General features: G+C 27.3%; 1 protein-coding gene across 2 annotated transcripts in view; it reads right to left on the bottom strand.

Annotated features, from left to right (window-relative positions):
- LOC111036026 (lutropin-choriogonadotropic hormone receptor-like) overlaps nucleotides 1-14,459 on the bottom strand; it is a 129,723-nt gene extending 115,264 nt beyond the window's left edge. For both annotated transcript variants that reach the window (XM_022317906.1, XM_022317907.1), the window contains exon 1: nucleotides 14,124-14,459. The gene's annotated coding sequence lies outside the window, so the exon portion shown is untranslated. The remainder of the gene's footprint in view (nucleotides 1-14,123) is intronic.
- Between the last annotated feature and the right edge of the window lie 10,659 nt (nucleotides 14,460-25,118).

Below are 25,118 nucleotides of genomic sequence, written 5' to 3'. Positions count from 1 at the left end.
TCTTTTGCACATTTTGGTAGTATAATAGGTTTTTCAACATGTTTTCACTGCTACTATTCATAAATAAAACAACCATAAAACAAGAATACGCACTTTTCACCAAATACGCGATTATATGAACCATCTTTAGACCTTATACATATATGTGTTTCAACATAAGAAAGTAGACATTGTAATATGAGTGATATGAACTTAAATTATGTTCAAATAAGAATTACTTACGACTATAAATAAATTACACGGTAAATATGTCATAAATTACAAAAATAACAACGTTATCTTTTAATCAAAATAATGTCCCCAAAAAATGTTAAATTACCAAAACCATTTGAATATTTATGTATCTAGGATACCTACGCAACCGTCTGTATGGCTCAATTGTCTCCTGTAATAATTTAACTTTATGTGCTTACATAATATTATATCAAAAAGAAAAAAAAATACAAAATAATAATATTAAACTTGCATTTTGATTGCTGAAATTTAAAATGGCCATGGTATTCACATAACTCATTTTATGGTATCTACATTGGACCCAAAACTGTTTTGTTTTCGCTCAAAATAAATCGCTCAATAAGAACACATAATAATCAACCATACTTAAGCTTTAAATCTGAAGTTAATTACCTATGTACAATGCACTACTTAGGTATAAGCCATATAATATAAAACGCAACAACAATTAATCTATTGAAAAACGTCTGATTCTACAAAATGTCTATTATAATCGTGTAGTGACATCAACGAGTTACCATTCATGGAATCGTATCAAAACACACGCTCTCGAATATTCTGCAAAACGTCTACCTATTGTCTAAATAAAAGGATAATTATAATAATCGAGCAACATTATCGAGTAATATAATCGAGTAACAAAGAAAAAAATTACAAAATAATAATATTATACTTGCATTTTGATTGGTGTTCAGCATTGATTTCTTATACTAGAAAAAAAATGTATAATTGCAATGGCATTCACTTAACTCATTTTATGATATCTATATTGGACCCAAAAGCATTTTGTTTTTGCTCAAAATAAATCACAAAATAAACCGTACTTAAGCTTGAGACCTGCAGTTAATTACCCATGCACAATGCACTACTAAGATATAGGCTATATACTATAGAACGCGACAGTAATTAATCTACTAAAAATCGTCTGATTCTGCAAAAATGTCTGTTTTAATCGTGTGATGACATCAACGATTTACCATTCACGGAATCGTATCAAAACACACGCTCTCGAATATTCTGCAAAACGTCTACCTATTGTCTAAATAAAAGGACGAGAAGAATAATAATCGAGCGAAATTCTGCAGCCGACCAAACATACAATATTATATTATATTTCTTTGCTTTGTGGACACAGGTAAATCTCGTTACATAAAAGTGTACTGCACGAGGATATAGTAATAATATGTTCTTTGGACGGTATGCCCATCACACACTATTACAGACTGCAGCCGGTATAGACTGCTTGTCTTTTGTGCGCCACCGCCGTCTGGATTTTTCAAAGACGATATTATGTTTAACACCGTAGTCGTCGGCTGCTCGTATAACGTATAGAACAATAATATTATATTGTCCAAGTTTTTCTCATCGAATTATTATATTATATTATTATGTCGCGATAACGCAAACCATAATGGAATAACTTTAACCGGCGTAGGTACTCAACGAAATATGTTACACGCGCGCAGCGTACTATACCCGGTTTAATGTTACCCGCAGAAAGTATAACTATACAGTGTGATATACCTAGGTATAATATATACGTCGAGCATGTAGTCTGCGCGGATATCTTTTATTTTTGTATTTCGTCGCAACCTTCCAATGGTTTTAACGAGCATTATATCATATTATGTATTATGTAGAACACACTAAAGTATAATAGACATACGCGCCATTCCTTTTATACAATCATTATGAACAATACATGTTTTGTTCGACGATTCTTCTGTCGGTTTTTCACTCCTATGTGGGTACTCGCCCATTGAATCTGCTGCAGTCTGCACTATAACGATAATTTGTTGATATTATAATACTTGGCGCTGGTCGGGATTGCAACTTGTTGATGTCCCAACGCATGACAAAAATATGTGAAATTAATTACAGCAGTATAGGACCCCCATTGGTTGACAATAATATTGTTAACAATATTAATAACAGTCGTAAAGTAACGCGCGCATATAAAGGTACCGTTATTTTTGTTTATGCAATAAAAATATGCGTTTTTCAAACCAACATTATCCCGTGAGAAGTTATTATAATAATGCAAAAGTAAAAAAAAATGTTTTGACGACAAACATAAAAAAAAACTTTAAAAAAACTGTTTTAAAACACTACGACATAGATACGTAGGTACCTACCCAACACATAATATTATATATTATAAGAAATAGTAAAACCCTTTTAGCAATATTATTTAGTTCTTATAAATCATAAATAAATTGTTAAACTTTCTTCATTTATACTTTTTGTCTAATGTCTACATCGCATGATCATATGATACCTATGACCCGATATAATGATTTTTTTCTTTCACGAAACATTTGTGAAACTGAATAGACGCAGGACGTCTAGCATGTGAATATCTATCGCCGTAAGAATGAGCATCATTGTGATGTAACACCTTTACGCGGTCTAAGACTCGCATCTCTGTACGAATGAGTTGGAAAATAATGCCTAATCATCATATTAATTATATTGGTTTGATATACCAAAAAAAAAAAAAAACATTCATAGAAATTTGGTCTTTATGAGCAACTCTAGTAAACAAGTAAATATTTAAAAAGTATTTTCGATATATTTTTAATATGTACCTATTTGTGTACTGTTGTATTTAAACACTTGTTGGACAATTTAATACTTAAAATACATATTTTACTTTTTCATTCAACAATAATATCTAAATACTTTTTCAAAATGCATTTCATAAGTGTTCTTTACAATATTACTTAAATCGTCGTCTAGCAAATTATTTATATGGTCTAGTAAAGCGATACAAAGGTATACTTTGGTCGTTAATCGCTCGTTCTTTTTATTTAACTGCAGCTATAATGCGTATGGCACACCAGCCAGCGAAAGCAGAGATAACATGGGAAGATTCTCCTCTCCGTTCCTTCCGATGACATAGGTAACTACTTATTGTTTTAAATCCTGCGTGGCGTTCGTTTTGGCCATCTGCCAAACGCATTTTGTTGCTCGGCCGAAAGTTAGTCTCGATTAAACGCGAACAGCACCACCGAAGAAAAAAAAAGTCATGATATTTATACATGGAGCGCAGGTAATGCAATAACGTTTTATTCACGCTTAATCGGGTTTTTTTTTCAAACTATATAATTCTACCATTTTCAATCGGATTATTCAACTGAGGAGATGCGATCGTTAATATGTCCTTAGCTAGGTTATATAGGTACCATTTGAATGGTCTGAACCAGCCCAAACGATGATACGATAATATATTTTATGTAATTCGTGAACTATGTGTTTAACGAGATCAATATAGATGGATATAGCTACCTTACTTATATTGTTTACGAATCTAAAATTCTATAAGCCACTGGTGAAGTTTTATCGAAAATGTGCAAGATATACTTGTAACTCTTAAAAAGTCTATAGGTACAACGTGATTTTATTGTTTAACATTTGAGTGAAAAAAAATATTTTGAGCCACACTTGTGGGTTTTATATGACACAAAGCAATTCGCAGTTGCTTGTCATTTCTATTACAAGCACAATTTAAATTAATTTTACATAAAACGTAACTCTGTCAGTTCCATTATCACTATTGTCCCAACTATACTATTCAATTATCACAATTTCTAAACCACTAGTAGGTAACAAAAAAAATATGTCCTCCCTATTGAGAAAGGGCTGACAAAAACAAAAATATACTAGCCTCGTGCAACAAGCAAAAAACAAAATACCTTCTAATTGTGGTGTTTAAATTTGACATAAACCATTTGAAACACAAAAAATAATATATAATATACACAAATACAGATCAGTACAGAAATAAAAACATTTATTCATTTGCAAAATGTTGACACAAAAAATATCGTAAAAAGTGTATTTGATTTTGTTAAGATACTAATTACTGTTTGTATGATTATACAATATTAAAGGCATACTACAATTCAAAATCTAAAAACCTAATGAAAAGTACACAATTTATTTAATGTACCTAATGCTAAAATTGTAAATGTAAATTCATAGGTTTATTGTGCGCCAAATAGACTATGTTGCCGAGGGTAAATAAAAAAAAAAGTGTATTATTCGCATATCACTAAGATTCAAAAATAGTTTACACTGTTCTGCTCTTCATATTATTAAATTATGTTCCGTTATTCTATTCGAACAAAACGTTTTTTATTACTTACCCTACGTACGAAATCGTATAAATTATTTTTCTCATCGTGCCACAAACACATGTAGGTAGGTACGTGTCCAAATAATAAGCCTTGTTTTCAAGATTTTATTGAAGCTATATCAACTACACCGGAGAAAACATGCCACCAATGTTTTATCTTTATCCACTATAATGTACTTTATAAGAAAAAAGAAAAAGCTACACATTTTACATTTTTTTTGAATAATTCCAAAGCATTAAATGTGTGACATGCAGACAATTTTCATTTTTTTTTTTAAATACATACTAAAAATACATAATCAAACAATATAATTACCTAGATATTATATCCATTATACCAATATGTTACCTATTATTAGCAATACGATTTCGCATAAAACTTTTATATGAACACTGAACACGCCACATATATTTGGACAATAAAAATGAATTATAAGATGCCATACGGTTTACACTTATTCTATCTGTCTAATGGACAATACGATTCGGTGAATACCCATACGATTTGCTATTCATCGATGCAGCGTCTTACTAACAATAGTTGAAGGAGATTAATAGTTTCATCGAATGGAATACGGACAAAAAAATTAACCATTTTTCAGTGTTTTGAGATTCGACAGCCAAGCGTCTGTTGTCGGGTTCGAATCTTCAAAATTAAACTAAATTATGCATCATAAAAAAAAAGAAGAACGATCATCGAATTAAAGTATTAACGCTCAGACCATAATCTTATAACAGTTAAAATTGGTTTAATTCCGACATTGTAATATATATTAATGTATATTAATTATATATTAGTGTAATTAATAATAGATAATGCAAGTATGTAACTCACAAAATGAGAAGTTTGTTGGTTAAATTAATAATAGATTTCACGTTACCGATTTGTTTATTTTATTATAATTGATTAACCTTGTCCAATTAGAACAATATAATACATAAAATATAATATATACATATACATTAATATTTATTAAATTATTAATTACATATTCCTTCACGCGATATTCAATAGCTTATGTAATTAAAATATCCTGATCGTTTTGTTTACCTTTTTTTACAGATGGAAAAAATGATTGGTTATTATTTCAAGCACATTTCAAAGTAAAGAAAAAATATCTTATTGACTTTAACAAACAACATTAATCGATTTTTGCTTCTATAAATATTGAAAAGCCATATGATATTTTCTTTTGTCTTTATCTTATGTAAATAGTTGTAAAAATATTATAAAAAAAATCTCTTTCGAAGTCCCCTTACAACCAATGATGAAGAATTGATTAATTCATAAATTATTCTCAAAATATTTTATATATTATGTAAATATATTGTTTTAAGACAATAGTTTTATCAGTTTCTAAATTTAAATTTCTTTCTGTAAACAATTATATACATGATATATATTTTATAAGCAAATTAAATTATAACTAAGTATTTACTAATTACTATTAAACCAAAATGAAATTAATTACATTTTTTTTTTTTTTTGACCAAACATGATTAATTTATTCTCCTGACTTTTAATATATCCATCCTTATTTCATTCACATTTTTATCTAAGATATGAATAGCTTAGAACCAAAACATAAGTCGTCGACTATTATAATATTATAGTTCAGTGTTTCCCAAAGGGTATGCGTGAATTTTGAAAGGTGTACCGTGACGACAACTTGAACTTTTTCCGCTCCTAAAGTCCTTATTTTTGGCAAATAGAAAATGTTTATCCAAAGTGTGTCGCGACTTATAATAACTAATAGTGTGATACGATGGAAAACAGGTTTGGGGACCACTAATATAGTAAATAATGGATAAAATATATGCAATATGTATTTCAATATAATATGCATGGTGGATGATAATCTTGGAGATTTAAGTAGATTTTATTACCTCCCAGACAGCAATTTGGTGTCAAAAATATTAAGATAACGTTAAGTATTATCATTACAAAATGCTGTCTGGGATACTCAAAAATATACAAAACAATAAAAAAAAACACATATCATCCGTCCATAGAATGACTGATAATTAATTATGTAATAACGAAGATAATTTAAAATGTGCTTGAATACTTTTGTATCCAAGACAGTAGTCTATAACCTATACATTAGACAATACATAGTGTCATTAACTTTCGAGTTAGTAGTAATAGTGGAGGATAAAATACATTTAAATTGCATATTCGATCAAATAAAAAAGAACAACAATTTGAAAATAAATTGTAGTTGATAATAATGTTTTTAAACAACACATGAAAATATCACTACGATTGTGGTTGTATTATAAGTTTGGGTATACCTTCTTATTACTACATTATTATTACATTATTAAACGTATTGCGTTACAATAACCACAACTAAAGAATAAATTATTACAATAAAGTATGACCTATGTGTACAATGTAGGTACCTATTTATACTTTTATTATTATTCTCAATCAAAAATAATTCGTTTTCTTTTAAATTATTTCACTCCAGTTGCAATATCCATTAACGAAACGGTAGGTATACCAACTTTAATGATTTGTATTTGCGATAATTATAATTAATACATTATCCTGATCTCAAATATCGATGAGAATTTATACTGTACTTTTGTAGTATTGTATCTGATATACCTAGATGTCTAATGTAAACTCCTACACAAAACAAATTTTTCTTAGGTACCAACCCGGGTAGGTAGGTATACTAACAATATTATGTGAGCTTGTTTATTGAAATGCATTAATAATTGTACTGTACGTCATAATGTGTGTAGAAAAATACTTGCAAGTTCAGAGATATAAATTATTCATGATGGAATATTAAAAATAAATGTTTTTGTTATAAAAAAAAAAACGATGGAGCGATTCTACACAAACATTCCGATTTCCATTCACTTGTCCTTCTATATTATAATATCTATTTTGTGGATTTAAACATTGTACAAGAAACCCGAAATCCGTAAATAATACAATAAACTGTTATTTTTTTGTATTTTTTAGGGTGTATACATACAAGACTATATATATGAATTCAAAACTAAACCATTAATTTACTATAGTTTCAAATTTGTTCATACAAATAATTTGAACTCAATGCAATCGGAACAAGTTTATTATGTCTGCAATTTTGTATGATGTTATTATTCTACCGAAGTATAAATAGAAAGGTTTTTTTAATCGTAAAACTCTCATTACGTCAAAACACACATTTTTTTTTTAAATTAAATAAGCCTCTGATTAATCTTCGGTACTCATGTGACAGTGTATTCAAATTTAAATATTTTGTTAATACAAAAATAATTATATAATGTATTCAAGAACCTTAAAATGATCATCCTGTTTTAAAATAATAACCCACTGGTTTTCAGCGGAAATCCCTTCTTTATTTTACAATTATAATTCAGAAAATGTTTATATCTCATATTTTAACAATCGCCGAGTCTTGCATTTAAATTATATGGTAGTGGAAAAGCGAGGCAGAGGAGTCTTTATATCTTTATAGTTCATGCACAATATATTATAGTTATAAATTGCTCTTGAATTGGCAAAGAAGGCGAATAGGCGGACTCGGTTTACTTACAAAAAAATACGTATCCTCGACTTTTTTATTTTATTTAATTCTACTTACAACGGATATTACTCCACCAATAGTTTTTAAAACTTTTTAAATCAATTAAAATTTTTATTTGCAGCAATTGCCTAGTTTTCAGAGTGTTTGAAAATAAAGAACTTTCTATGATATTCCATAAATATACTGATACGAATAAAAAATGGGAACTTATCCAATGGTAGTAGTATTAAGTTTGTGGGATACTTTTGAAATGAATGGCCCTCGGGAGAGACGTAATTCGATTACCAGTGCTCCATATTCATCGACAAAATGAAAATGTTTAGATTTTATCAAACTTTACATTAGTTTGTTTAAAGGTGTTGTTCTTATTTAGTTATTTATCTACGTAATCACATCTTCGGAAAAGAGTGCCAACAATCACTAAAATTGAAACTTCTATTTTAACGATAAGGAATATGTTTTAATCGAACATTTAAAAATAGTATGCACCATTATAATAGAATTATTTTGGCTTTTTGATATTGTATTTACTATTTAAATGTACAATTTCATAAATTACACACGATAATATCATAAAGTTTAACACGTAGAATTAAGTGATAAACTTCTTACCGTATTTCACTCATTTAACATTTCATTTTAATAAACATTCAACATAATTGAAATGATTAAAGTATCATTACCTATTATAATAATTATAAAATATTATATTAACTGTATCTTGTGACAAAAAAAAATTAAGAAAGTTGTTAGTGCCTATTTGATTATTTTCATTTATTTAGTTATTTCTGAGTATTAATAGCTCTTAAGAATCAGAATATTAAAAAATCTTCTGATAACATATGATATCATATGTGTGATAATATTATTCATTATAATTTATAATTGTTGTAATCGGTTCTAATACTATTATTTGACAATGTAATTACAATGAGTGAAATACGGAAAGAGGTTTTAACAATATTGCACGTTTGCAAGACCGAGATAAATGTATACTGGTTTGCCCTCTTAACTTGAATATTTAAACTATACAAATATTCATTTAGTTCTGTATAAAATGAATATGGATATTATTAACGATTAAATAAAAGTTAAACTTCGTATATAAACCTAATTTAATTATAACTCAAACTCATATTATTTAATCTTAGTTCTTTGCTATAGTTTTAAATCATGGAACCGAAAATATTAAAATATACCTATTCAAATTTATATTCAAATATGTTTAAAATATTATAATGAAACAAAAAAAGCTTGATCAGTACATTTTGACTAACCTGTATAATTTTAATTATAATGCAGTTAAATAGTATTTATCAATATTTTAATTTATTAAATCATAATACATTTAAATATATTTTAATTCAATGCAATGAATGGTCCAAAATATATGTATTTTTTTCAAGTAGTGAAAGCTATACCAAGTATACAACTCCAACTATACCGTAAAAAAATATAATAGGTACCTACCACAAAATCGACAGTAATTATTTTTCATTAATAGTTTTTAAAAAAATCACTTTAGATTTGAAAACGCTTGAAGAAGTTTTTACCATAAAAGTATTAAAAGCTTAATATTATTCCAGCGTTTGCCAATAAAACTTTTGATCTTAATTTCATGATAACGCCTCATAAGCATAATAAGTCAACAGCAGTATAAAAGCTCAATTTGTATACATAATATATACAATCACACGTAGTTATATATAATGTGTAATTATCGATGAATATTTTTTGTTTTCTTGAGTCCGTCTCATTTATTCCTCCCGAAATGTACAATGAATGGCAATTAATATTTATACAAGCATAAAATGTATATTGTATTATACCTTTCATCATTTATTCTTGTTTTTAGAAGTATTTCAGTAATCTTTTCAGGTCATAAACATATTTTACTACATATATATACCGATAATGTTGTACTTTAAAAAGTGCATCTATGTTAATAGTAAATTTCAGTTGACATTTAATTGCATAACGTTTCAAATAATATTATCTGATTATATTTCAAAATATATTTCAATACGTCATCATCTACTTCTGTAAACATTATGAACTGAGATTGACGGCATTTCACGTTAAATATTAATATGTTTTGTTATATGTTGTGTAGCTTTATTTTTAAAATTTTTTTTTTAATCTAGTTTCAATACAAGTCTGTTAACGGATACATAATTACCCCTCTGTGTTAAATTATAAAGTCCAAGTATATATCGTCGTATTGCATCCTTATAATATTCCTTAAGTATTAATCCCATTGTATTTATTATTATTATATTCAACAATGAATTTAAAGCCTTTTATAGATGAAACACGGCACGATGACTTATGAACTCTTGATACCAACTAATAAAAACAAACTCACAATTCGATCACTTCCTTTTTGCAATGAATTGTATTATTATGTTGCAAGAAGTTTAAGGAAAAAGTCCAATTTCAGTACGAAATATTATATTACAGCATGTATAGACTTGACCTACGCACATGTGATAATATGAAATAGTTATAAATCCGAATAAATGTATACAACCAGACATTGTACACACCTACCGGCTACCATATTTTAAAATAATCGTCTAAACAAAATTAAATAAGATGAAGATGAATAGTTGAATGCGTTTTCACAGGATATAAATCATTGGAAATCGTCTTTAGTCGTTGTGTAATTATTGTAGGTACTCATGCCACTATAGACTAATCAAAACTACCTTTCCTAAGCACTAGATAATAACATTTGTTAGCTTGATTACATTTTTGGGAATTGTACACACGTCTACTTGCTTGTAAACATATATATATAGGCTCAATGTTTAAAACATGTTCAGACTACAGATAAATAATAGGAAAAAACAACATACCTGCTCTCTTGATTAAGAACACATCGAAAAGCCGATATGTATAATAATCTATATTAGCTATAAGTACTCTGTGAACGCTATTCAGTTATCTATGACTATTAAGACGTACCTACCGCATTAAAATTTTAAACATTTTGTTTAACAGCACACTGTGTAAAAAAAATGCAGCTATTACAACAAAACAAATATTTCACTAAAGATTTTAATCGAAAACGACGTGCGTAGAATAGTAACGAAAATATTGTGGAAAAAAAACGGAATAAATTAATTATCGTCAACCACAGCATATAGCTGATATCATGATAGTACGATGGAATATAAAAATACGAACAAATTACACGTTTGCGATAAAACATTAATTTAGCCAGTGTTTACAGTGTCAATTGATCTGAAGACTATATATTTTAGTAGGTACTATTGCATCGCGTAATATTTTTAATCGTCCCGGTAGAAAAAATAAATGGTGTTATAGCAGGTCATTGCTGAATACGAAAACCCACGACAGTGAAAACCCATCGTCGTAGAAGACACGTTGTATATTATACACGCTGCAGCTGTATTATAAAAACGCTAATCCATTCCGTTTGGTTTTAGATAAAAATTAACGACACTATTTACCGAATAATATACTGTTTTAAGAATCGACTAATGATAACGGTCGAAATAATTTTATCCTCCATCTAGACGCTATACCTAATGTGTACTTCCGACACGTATCTCGTGTTCAATGAACTTCGGGATTTTATGTGAATGGCACAATGTGATAGTGAACAATAAGCGTCTAGAAAAATAAAGGGTACGAAGCAAAAGAAGAACCAACATCAATTATATATGTTATTATATAAGCGTTATCTTTGCAGAAAGTATACTAGGTGTATCGATTTCTTGCCAAAAAAAAAGAAAAAATTGTGTGCGTATGTAGGTACGTGTCTTAAACATTTGGCCGATTAGACGATCATTGTAATTTGCGTAAAAATAAATTGATGATGAAAAGTTTCACTTTTATTAACGCGAGGCTAAAATGCGATAATTGCTTTTGTGTGTTTATTCAGTATTCGCAATTACACTGTAAAGTAAATACAAAATGAACAAAGCCACCAAACGTGATTAAAAACTATATTGTTGTTTAGTGTTTAATAAATTATATTAGAAAAGTTAATTAAGAGAAGTTGTAAAAAATTGCCTATAGACTTACGGTTAGATTATGGTCGCAAACTTGCAAATATTTAATTTACTTTAATATATTATATCATTAAATAGGTACAAAAAGTTTTTTAAATAAACATTCAAACCCCAAAACTTTCAATTTCCTCAAAAACAAATAATATTATTCAAAAATACTTTTTTGTGTATGGTAAAATAAAATGTGAAGTAAAAATGCTGAAAGTAAAAAAAAAGATCTTTGTGCATTTAACAGCTTCAAAAAAAGTTTCACGAAACATATAAACAACAAACCCGCATATATATTAAATAATAGTTTTTGCACTCTGCTTAGAGATTTATAACAAAATAACTTCAACAGAAATTAATTTATACAGTATAAATTAAATAACAATGATTACTGCTTGGAAAACAAAACGGGTGCATTAAACTAATGACAGTTATTTCAAATTAAACATAGGCCAAATCCATATGAGCAAATAAAGATATTTTATAGAAAAAAAATGTGTTTAATATTCGTAAAAAAAGGACACGTACAACTTTACTGTAAATATAATCCATTTAGGTACTCGTCTAAATTTCAGTGATTCATGTTAAACCACAATACATCGATAACAATTAATTATAATAAAAGTTATGAATAAAAAATATATAAAATACGATCTTAAAACTCGATGAATTTCAAAAAGTTGTATGTTGATCTATCAAACTGAGTCAATTTAATATATTTTCTCTTATTTATTATTTTTAACATCATATACCAATGTAAAACTACAAACAAACTACTGTAAATATAAAGTAATCTCGAAATTATTTTTTACACGTGATGATATAATAGGTTATTTAAAATCTAAACTATAAATAAGTATATTATACTTATATTATACTTATATATTATACTTATTTATATATATTATTATCTACACTAAAATAATACATTAAACAAATCAGAATGAATATATTATTTGAATTTTACCAAGCTACATTGAGGATAAAACTAGACACTAACACAAGTTACTCTTTTTTTTTTTTTAAAAAAGTGAAATTTTGTAATTACATTAGGTTTGTTACAGTTATTGTAGTTTTGTAAAAATTGTGTTTATTTCTTTCTATTTTCTACTCATTAATTACTTTTATTGCACATTTTTCAACTTTATAGGTGACTTAACTCATTACATTTCATGTTTATAAAGAACTATTCACTGATTTCATTCAAGTACATTTAAAAGGTATGAACAAATGTACAGTGTACATGCACTGAAACCATAGAGACCATACTTTATGGTTTGGTGGACATTACTTAAACAGTTAAATTCCTCATAAATATTATAACTTATAACTATACATTTTTTTCAAATTTTATTAATTATTCAAAGTAGATTTTGAAAAGTTATGTCTTTCGCAGTTTTGCTCTCACTTCATCAAAGATCAACAAAGTAGGCATAACATAATGATAATATACAAGAAGAAATGACCATGCTATAGGTACCTATATGGAACATATCCAAACAGATACTTTATTATTATTTGCATAACTTATTTTTCCATGTTTATTTTAGTTAATATTTTTTATTTAACAGTTAACTTCAGTGGGTATGTGACTTTTTCAAATCATCAAATAAGTAAATTGTTCAAGTTCCTCATTTCATAAAATCATCTTATAATATAATAAAATTATAAGACATGCAATTTAAAAAAAATTCAATAAGAAACGATCCATATTCAAATGTCAAACCAGCAATAAACTATAGATGCAGGCTTGCAGATTATAAAAAAATAATATGCACCTACCTACAATATGTACGTCATGTTATATGATGACGTAATCAATGGAAATGTTTATTAAATAAGTCATTTAATCATAAATTAATTAATAGACTTAATAATGCTTCAAACGTACAATTTTTAAACCATAAAAAAAAATGTTTATGTAAATGTTAATTTAGTTTTTTTGTTTACAAACTATACAAATTAAAAGTAATATATTAAAAACATTTTTTTCGTACGGATATGATTATATACGTTTTTATATTCAAATAACACACTTTCAACGTGAATATGATACCCATGTCCGGGTTCAATAATTCATAAGCAACCGATAATTAATACAATAACATTAATAGGTAGGTAGTTATAATTCATCGCATATATAACTATATTAGAATTTAAAAGCTAACATACCTGTGTGTTCGTTTATATTGCACGATCAATGTGAAATTAATATCTCGCTTTTATTTTCGTCTCAAATTCGAGTTTTTTTTACTCGTCTAATCATCTCATTTTCACGGGACGTCTGAACGACAATCATGTTGAAATAATCGAAAATAAAAAAAATCGTGACAAATTTCGTACCAATCCTCGGTCGGGCCGGAAATGGAACATAAATAAACATAAAATATGTTACGACATGACTCGTAAAAAATCACGTGAACTCTATCGTTGTGTACGGCGGCGCGACGTGTTAGTCGTTCCAAGCGCGTGGCACGACTGGCGAATTTTGACCAGCAACGCGCCTCCCTCGAGCTTCGACTGCCATACGCTTGCGGCTCTATCTGGCGCATTTCAAAGTTTCTTTGATTCATGCGCGCGTACGACTGATTGAGATGAGCTATGAATTGTCCGATATGAAGGTTCGGCGGGAGATATTTTCTATATTTTTATGACGAGAAAATATTAAAATGTCGACATATTATTATTATTATTTCGTCGATTTAAAAAAAAAAAAATGTTTGCGTAGCCTTGCAGAGTGCCCCGATATACGTATATGCTTTAACACAAAAATTCAAAATACATAACAAATTTATAGCAAACACTTATGTTATGTAATAAAAGTAAAACTTTTCTTAAATCAAATACTTTGATCTTTTGATCTATAAATATAAAGCGGCAAACGTTGTTTCATTTTTATACTTTCAAGTGTAAAATAACTTTTACGATTCAAATACGGACAGTATTATATTATATGTACCTTAACGCTGACCTTAAAATTAAACCAATTTTTTTTATTATTTTTTGTGTTATTATTTATTATGCATTTTTATAACTCAGAGCTATTTTATAATTTTAAATTGTTCACTATTTCCTAATTTACTACTTACACATATAATATTTATTGTTTAGTTGTTGAAATTGAAAAATTATTCTTAATATTATTTGAAATTAATATTATATGTTTACAGTTAATTAATTGCAATAAATGCCCTACATAGCAATAATGTAGGTATTACAATTTATAGAGATTAACAAGAAAAAAATAAGTAGACAATTCTAAAAAAACCATTAGTTAATATTCTAAAACTGTATCTATGGTTATCTTTATTTTGTTTTCCTTGTTGTATAATATACTGTGGTTTATGTAGTAAAATGGACAAATTACCTTACTTGTACTACCTACTTACGTGAAAACTTGTAAGACAATAACTCAGATTTGGCACGGTAACATGTTGTGGGGTCTTGGGGTCGCGAAGAATGTATTTTTATACATAAGTATTAAAATATGCGTAATAATGGTTTTGATATTTTTGGCACTATATACCGTGAGCCATATAGACATTAGAAATATTGTTTTTTTTTTTACTTATCGATATCAAAAAATCTCCGGCTTATAGTGTAATATCCAAATATCCACACGGTTACGAGTCACTCGCAGCAATTATAAAGACCACCAAACGAAAAGTTTTTGTTCAATATCATTCAATTTTATGAAATTTAATTATTAATTTAATATTTATAAACATATTATTAGATTAAAAAAGATTCTACCACAAATAAATTTTTGACACTACGTAAACATTTATCTATATTATATATTTTTTTATGATCAATATTAGAATATTATATTAACATTTAGCGAGTAATACATTAAGATATGATCAAATATGAATTTTATAAAATATCGTATTATCTTTAAGAGACCCCAATATAATTTTTAATTTGGTAAATTAATATTATTTCATATTGACGAAAATATCATATTCTGCTTACAATGTCCAAGCACTAGTTTATAATTTACACGGGGTTTTGACACACGAATAGACTTCATATGAAATTCGGAAGCATTGAGCTATGGACGACACGTACACTTCTTGATAGCTTATACATAAAGGCTATTACCACAACAAATAAAGTAGAACAGATTTGAGGTAAAGTAAAATATTATCAGAGTAAAATTAGTACCTAAGTTCATAATAAATTTAGTTCATAACCAAAATAATAAATTAATTAGAAAGTTTGAAATATATTTTTATATTATGAAAAATGTACCACGTACTTATAACTTACAGAAAATAAATTTAATGCATTTTAAAAGCATTGTAAAATCATTGAAAGTTCGGTTACTTTTAGATAACCGGGTATACCTGTAGGATGTAGGTAGTACTACACTATTACAGTCTAATGCGCACACGACGAATTTCAGGAATCTATTATTTGTTAGTAATAAGAAGAATTTATGTTTAGATCAACGATATAATATTCTTGTTATCTTTTACATTATTCAGTAGATTCCTGAAAGATGTGATTTTAAATAAGAATATTTTACCTCCAGAAAAATATTTGTTTCGAAATGGTTTCTTATACGTTTCAATGACAATTTAACAATAATATAATATGTAAATAAAGCAGTGTAAAAACTGCTTTGTGTAAACAAATCAACGTTTTTTTTAACCTGTAGGGCCTTAAGACTACTAAGGTATAGGAACTATATGATTATATTGGCCTTCACACAAACGAATATTTAATTTTAACCTACTTCATTCATACGTCAAATTTTAACTATTTATATATGAGTAAATTAAATTAATATGTAGATCCATCGGACGACTGCATGCGCATATACGAGTTTTATAAGTTATAACTTGTAAAAGATTATTTAAACGAAACAAATCTAAGCTTTGAAACTACTTGGCGTTTGCTATTATTAATGATGTTTATGCTACATAGGTTACATCAATTTCAACTGTTTCAATAATGGCCAGTCTTAAAGTCATCAAATGAAACTAGTATCAAAAACATTAATAACATCTTGAATATATAAATGCACATAGCACACATGTAACTAAATCATTTATTCAAATGACTCAACTAAATAATAGACTCACGGAAACACGAATGTTATACATCGTGTAAATCGAACCCGATACATCTAAATTCTAAACTACAAGAATAGTTTATTTGGCATGGATAAATTACAGAAAACAGAATTTGTAATTCAAAAATACTTTATCTACTTCAATTTTATACTATGTAAAAGTATAAAAAGTCGAACCCGATCCATGGAAAAAAATCCGTGACTATAGAGCTGCAAACTCTAAATCCTTTAACTTATTCAATATACCCACCCTTGAAACTGGATTACATCGATGATATTCGAAATTGTTAAGAAATGTGTTTCTTGATACGAAAATGAATAAATCATAGAAATTTAATAGATTGTAGTAGGTATGAACAAAATAAAATAAACCGTGACAATAATTTAAATGGGCTTACAATAAATTAGATATATATTACAAATAGAATAACATTAAATTGTGTTCTCAAATTATATCTTTAAGAGCATGTCAGCGCGTTAGAGAGAAAACAATTATTGCACTGACATCCTCTTAATACTAATGTGCATTGAAAATAATAAAATAAATATTATGTACCAACCTATCCAAGACGATTCCTCCAAGCTCCGGTTTCCCTTCGTTGAGTTGGTAATGTCCCCTTGAATCTGGATATTGAAATGCTCCATAATATTATTATTCTAATTCAAGTAGATAATTTATAGAATATTATTCATTTTGATGATATTAAGCAGTCGGTGTATTGGATATATCACAGCCTGAATTCTGAATTGTAAAGAAAACGGCCAATATTTAATTTTAAGACTCACGAATATCACAATCGGTGATAAATGTCCGGTGCAATTAAAATACCCAAGTGAAGGAAATATATGAGGCTCGAGGGTCTGAATACCGACTTAATTAGTCAACTGAGTGTACTAAATAAATTATGAAAAATATTTGACTACTGACTAGTGATAAAACAACATTATAAATATTTATACTACATATTATTTTATACTAAAGACTTTAATCTTAAACCTAATTGGATTAGTAGGAAATTCGACCTTTATTCGTGGAGGAATAAAACAGCATTGGCATAATTTATAAGTAAAAAATACGTATTAATGAGCTTATTACAAGTTCATTGATTAAATAAATACATTCAACAAACATTTTTGATTACCGTAAAATTAAATTCTCTAAATGATAGATTATAACTAACTTATATTATTTGAATCAATTGCAAATGTTTTATTCATAATTGATGCGATTCTTTTCAATTTACGCTTATTTTTAACAGTTTGGCATAAATGTACCAATTTAAGTTTGATTATTATAAAATATAAAGATTTTTGAATTGGCCTTGGTTATCAGAAATGTAACGTCATAACTAAATTACAAACAAAATGCGAGATAGCAGGAATTTGATTTGCTACTGCGTGTCTATCACGATTCATGGAACTTTAAACTTTAAAGCTACAATTACACAAATATGTTTGATACGAAATTCTGAGCATAGAAGTTCCAAAAACGGTCTAAATATTGATGAATAAAAAGCTATTTACTTACATTTACTTAAACATTTAAACGTTTCCATACACCCCATCTTGTCTTCAACTGCCCTAATCATCACCACAACACACACGTCTATTGCTCCTTCGATATTCAAAATAATATATTCTCCACCCAAAAAAAAAAATGTATTCCCCATCGTATAGGTACTATCATTCTTTAACCATCATACAGGCTAAAAAATTGAATTTTGATATTACTTAAATAATTTAAATGTATAACATTTTAATCTTGTGAATTTAAATTCAATATTTTAACTGTCGAAACTAATTGTAAAACAATTTAAATGAGCATTTCAACTGAAAATAATCAAGAATTACCACCTGTGATGGTAAACAACTTACTTATTCCAATTGTTTCAAAAGTTTAATTTGTTGTGTACAATCTACGAAAGAGAAATTATTATCATACGTTAAAAGTTAGAACCAACTTCAAACGCTTATAAAAAATTATTGTGACTTTACCTACTATATTTAAATTTTATTTTTTATTGAGATTTCGTCCATCCAAATAAAAATAAATATAACAATGTTTTTTAATATTTTTTAAATTTCTAAAAGAACAACTTACAAGGAATCTTAAATAATTAAAAACCAAAAAAAAAAAGGGGTAAATGTATACGATTGTTTATACTTATAAGTCACTCAAAAAGAACTAAATCATCATTCAAATTATATAGTATCTAGAAAAAAAAATTAATTTTTTTCAAATCAATTTGACATCTTATTATTTTACATTATAATATACCATCTAAAGAACACTACTCAATCTCAGCCATTAATGATAATAATGCTTAATCGACCTTGATAATTTTACAAATTTTGTTGTTATTTTCCATTTCGATTTGGCAATAGTTTAATTGTAAATATTTGAAATGGGCATTTTATACATCATCTATCGCTTTTGGTAATGAATAATTACCATCTAAACTGTAGCCTTCCTTCGTCAAGAAGAAGGATCTTAAAGGCAATTTGTTAAAATGTACGATGTACCTCAAAACGTAATAGTATTCTATAAACATATTATATTATGTTAAATATTATTGAATTAAGCGTACAATTATAAAATTTGAGTATTTTTATTCGCCTAGTTAATTAAAAGTACCTAGTAGTGATGCATTATTTTGTTCAGTTTTTATTTTTCATTGTAGAAGCCAATTTGAAAAATTGTCTTCTTATATGTTACCCGTAAAATCTCCAAATATTTTAATTTTAATTTAATCTTTGGTATTTTATTACACATTTGTTTAATGTGTGAATATTTTAAACTAAAATAATAACTTCAATAAAGAAAATAACTAGAAAAACCCTAGAAAACAATAAATAAATTTGATACCAGAATATTTAGAAACAAAATAATTTCAAAAGTATTCGAAATATTTTTTTTTTATAATTATTCCAACATTTTGCCAAATATTCTAATATTTTTCCAAAAAGTGTATTATCCATGTCTGATAGTAATATTAGTAAATAGTACTATCATGATTATAAGCACAGGTGCAACAGAGTTTATGTTTGTAGCACGCTTATGTTTGCCCTATAGATGTTAAAGTTAACATTTTTCATTATTAATGTGTTGTTATAATTCAATACAACCCATAATCTACAACATTACAAGAGCATTCGTAAATGTAAAATAATTTGTATGATTATATTGAACATAAATGATATAATAATACTTATTGAAATCAATTATAGGAGTAGAAGAATAAGGTTCCATAAAATTAAATTTCATTGAACCGATGAATTATTTTTAATCAGGGCCTTGTTAATTTTATTATTTTATTTTAAAATGAAATATTTACTGTAAGTACATTAATTATAACTATAAACGGTATACAAGAATGCCAAATGGACATTTAAAAATATTCATTGCACCTTGTTTGAAACTCTGCGCACGCCTACGAGCTATCGGTATATAGTTACACATCATGTATACATAAAAAAAATTGATATACCCAGTGAAAAGAAAAATAATATTTTATTTGTTATAACTTGTAACTACCGTTTTCGTTATTGTACTTATAGAAAGGCTCAAGGGTTATTCCGTTGGTGAAATTATAGTGATAATCTAATAAATACGGTTATCTTATAGTATTAGTTTAACAATATTATTGCGTTCCAAAATAAAAATAAACTATAAAACAACAAAATATAACCCATATATGACAATAGTAAACACACGTTTTAAGAAAACTTAAATGCTTAAAACTTTAATATTATAGCCGTTGTTTTCGTCCATACAATATACGTACACCCACGGCGAATAAAAACAATCTAAAATACACTGATGATACCTCTACAGCCAGAGTAATATAAAACCACTCATCATAATGAAATAATTCAAAGTCTAAAATTAAAAAAAGTTATACGTTTCTACAAAAAAAATAACAAAACACGTGTAGGGCGTATAGATATGTTTTACTAGAACGGATCAACTCAAAGACTTAACTTAAGCTCCATATACTCCATATACTGTCGTTTTATTAATAATTATTGACTGTCATATTATAAGTACTATCTTATGCATAAATGTAATAGGTGACTTACTAAAAATTTAGTTCAAAAACTTTGAAAAGGAGCATTTATCAATTAGATATTCGTTTACAATCTTTTTTTCATTTCCATTAAAAAATGTTGTTATAAATGATATAAACTTACAAAAACTAAAACCTATACGATGCACCGATTATAGTGTATATATTATTTATTTAAACCTTTAAACCTTTAATATAGTTTTCGTTTATCAATTATCTCCCAAACACTATTTCAACGCTTTTATCGTATTTTGCTTGTCAGTGTACGAAATAAATAGACTTTCGATTCATGAAAAGAGAAAATAAAACCGTTTTTGTCATTTTGAAATCACAATCATGTAAACCGATTTTTTTTTTATTTCAAAGCACACCGACGAATTCCAACATCGCCAATGAACCCTTCCTATATTCGTTTTCATCTGATGTGTCATTATTCATTATGATACGCACTATGATTTATGGGCATTACACGCAACTCCATGCGTATATTCATATATGTATTTAAAGAGCCACACCTCTCGCAACACGGTTTCAAGTTTTATTTCGATTATGTATATCTGCGAAACAGGGTTATAAGTTATAACTTGTAATTATAATTTCTTAACATTGTGTCGTGTGCAGTAATTGTTGCCATTTTTCATCTCACGGCATATAATACGCACGTTATGCGCCTAAGTTTCCCTCGGAGTGATACTCTAATATAATTTTATCCTCCTTTTATCCTCCTTTCTCTTGTGCTGTACCTGCAATACGTGCTGTGCTTTCGTATTATCCGTTTGGGCAACTTACTTTCCGTGTGCTTCCAATATTTCAGTTTATACCGGATAACAGTAATCCTCGCCAGATAACCTTTCCTTCATAATCTTTATGCAAATTAAGATGACATATTTCCTACAGTACTGCAGGTTAATATTATTATCTTACCGTTATCATTATGGGCACTTGATCAATATTTGAATAATTTGGAGAGTGATTAAGGTAAGTACACATGTAATAATAATAATCTATTATTGTGTATTACTAATAAGTAGCTCTGTTAATAATCTGTTACATGCTATTAGTTTTATGAACAAACAATTATAATCTCGATACATTTAAAATACAATCATTGTTAAAACATAATTATATTACGTTTCTGACGACAAATTATAGCATGGAATCAAAAACATTTTCACCGCACATTTCAAAACTGTACAGTTAATTACTATAAAAATAAATAAAAAATATATAATACGCATTTTACCACTTTTTATTTATAATTGACACATCGTTTTAAATATTTAATCGATTAACTGAAAAAATTAATTTAGTAATTGTTTTTCGGGACAGCGACAATCGAAATCAAATCACATTTTTTAATCGGATTCGACAAAAAGTTAAACTGACTGACCATACACTGTGAAAGTAACTTCTTGTATAATTTACTGAAATAATGAAATATCGTACATTATGATTTAATGAAAAAATTATCGAATTTAAAACAGTTTTGATTGTTTTGAACTTTATTTTATTTAACTTAATCAGAATACGTTAATAAAAAAGAGCAAGTCTTTAATAATTTTATTACGAAATTCCTAATGTATATTTTAAACTTAAAAAGTATTTTTAAATGTTTTACTACAACTAACGTCCTATAAAAATGAATTTAAAACACGATTGGGTTCTAATACGTGTGGTTGGATCATATTAAACAATCGCACTTAAACTCAACAACGATAATACTCTCAAAGTCTCGACATAAAGTGAATTACAAGTTTTACCTAACTTTAGTATTATATTAATCATAAATACTATTATAGCACTGTATACTGTATAGGTACATGTGTAGTTTGCGTTCATATGTACAACTCCGTCCACGTTTGTGCAAATTTGAACTTTTCTAAAATGTCATTAATTTCTCATAAACCATTATAATGGTGGTCCTAAATAACTCATATAACCATATGAACATTTTGATTAATACAATCTACAAGTGAAACTAATTACTTGCAATGAAATTCCTTTAAAATCAAAACAGAACAAGTAACAGATTTATTTAAAGTTTTAGTTGTTGTGGGGGTTACGCAGACTACGGAAATTGCACTTCTTAAAACTAAAAGTGCAGTTTACAAGCACGAATTAGTTTATTTTGAAAAATCGTACTACGTCAAATATTGCAGTAAAATACCAGGTAGGAAATGACGAAAATTGGTTTTCTAATATCATTACATAAAAGTAGAGCAAGGTGTTGTAAAAATAGAAATGACAATTTTACCCTTGCCTACTTTTCTTGCCTAAACTTAAAATAATTATTTTCATAAACGGCTTGTTCATCGTATTATATAATATATTGTGTATCTACATCAACATCAACATTTCCAGTCAACTATTTTCTATTTAATTATTTAAATTTAAATATGTATTTTCCGTTTAAAAATCTATTAGCTCCAGATATTGATGCTCTAGTTTATTCATGAATAAAAATGATTTTTTTTTTAACACTATCTGTAAACTATTTTTATTTTGAAATAAGCATATGCGAATAAAATATGAGGAATATAATAAAACTTTATGAAAAAAAAATTTTTAAAGTTGAACAAAAAATTATTTATAACGTTTAAAAATATTAAACATTTAAAAACATAAAAACTAAGTGCCTGTGTATAAATGTATGATAATATATTAATCAGTTTCTCTGGTCTAAGTTATTGGATCCCCTGTAGTCTGTATGACTGTACTCTCACATTAATAGTATTATGTTTTTTAATAACCACAATAATATGAAATAATGACTGAATTTAAAAAAAAAAACTTTTTAATTTAATTTAAAACCAGTAATAAACTATAGGACTATAAGTTAATAAGAAATAAAATTGTGAATTCAATGAAATACAATCACCCATAATATAATACCTGTAGGATTTGTGTAATTAGTAATAATTTCATATTTTTCATATTAAACACCTAAAAGAATATAATATATACATAGCACTTTAGAACTTCCCGGCACAGAATTATTTAAGACTAATGGATGGAGGAAAATATATTAAATCTTACTTAATATTTTGACTGCGATTCTAGGTATTTTTAATTACTCTTATAACATTTAAGCAAAGATATATTGAAGTTGTTATTCCAATACTTGATTATGTACACTAACGTATAGTAAAAATGAACAGATTACAGATTTGTACATCTATTTAATATATTGGATTGCACCCAGGAGGACGTCAAAACGTTAACATTTAAAATTTTTTTTTAAATAAATCACTTCGTCTTTAGTGATGTGTATGTGCGCGTACATGTAGACAAAAATAACACAACCTAAAATAAAATAAAATCTAAGTTATTATAATAAAACATTTTTTATACCCTTGTGGTATAATAGATAAAGTACTCGTGTATGTAACACACGTTCAACAGGATGAAATACAAACCAATAACCATAAAATACAATTATGTTGAGATAAAAATATGCATCTAAAAATGATTACTATAAACGTCAATCGGTTAAGTCCATTAATTTTTCTGCTTAGCTTTTTATGTTGCTTATCTTAATTCTTGCGTAGTTGCTCATAACAATATTTCTTTAAAAGCGTTTACCGTTCTTGTAAGTTTTTCTTTAAAACCAAGCTTTTCCTATATGTGTTTTATACAATATAATATACCTACCTGTCCTACCTATATAATACTATGAGATTATTTCGGAGCCAATTAAATTATTATTGATATATTAATGTTTCTTCTGTGCGAAAATATCATGAATTTCGATAGTTGAAAATTTAAACTCCAGTACCTATAGTAGGTAGGTACCAACTTATTTACTCCATTCGTCCATCAGTTTAATTGTTGATTTTTAAAATCCCTTTACTGTTGTTCCAAATGTGTTTATCGTGATAATTAGCTGATGTATTGCTTTCTCGTATGTAAAACGATATTTTTCTCGCCTTTAGATGTACATTTGGATTTATGTCATCGATCGAGAACGGATTTGGAATGAGGCAAATCTGTATGGCACCCAAAAGCAAGATCATTTCTTCG

The sequence above is a fragment of the Myzus persicae genome, unplaced genomic scaffold, assembly GCF_001856785.1.
Source record: "Myzus persicae strain clone G006 unplaced genomic scaffold, MPER_G0061.0, whole genome shotgun sequence".
NCBI classification, from domain to species: domain Eukaryota; kingdom Metazoa; phylum Arthropoda; class Insecta; order Hemiptera; family Aphididae; genus Myzus; species Myzus persicae.
This window is presented reverse-complemented; position numbering and strand designations above follow the sequence as displayed.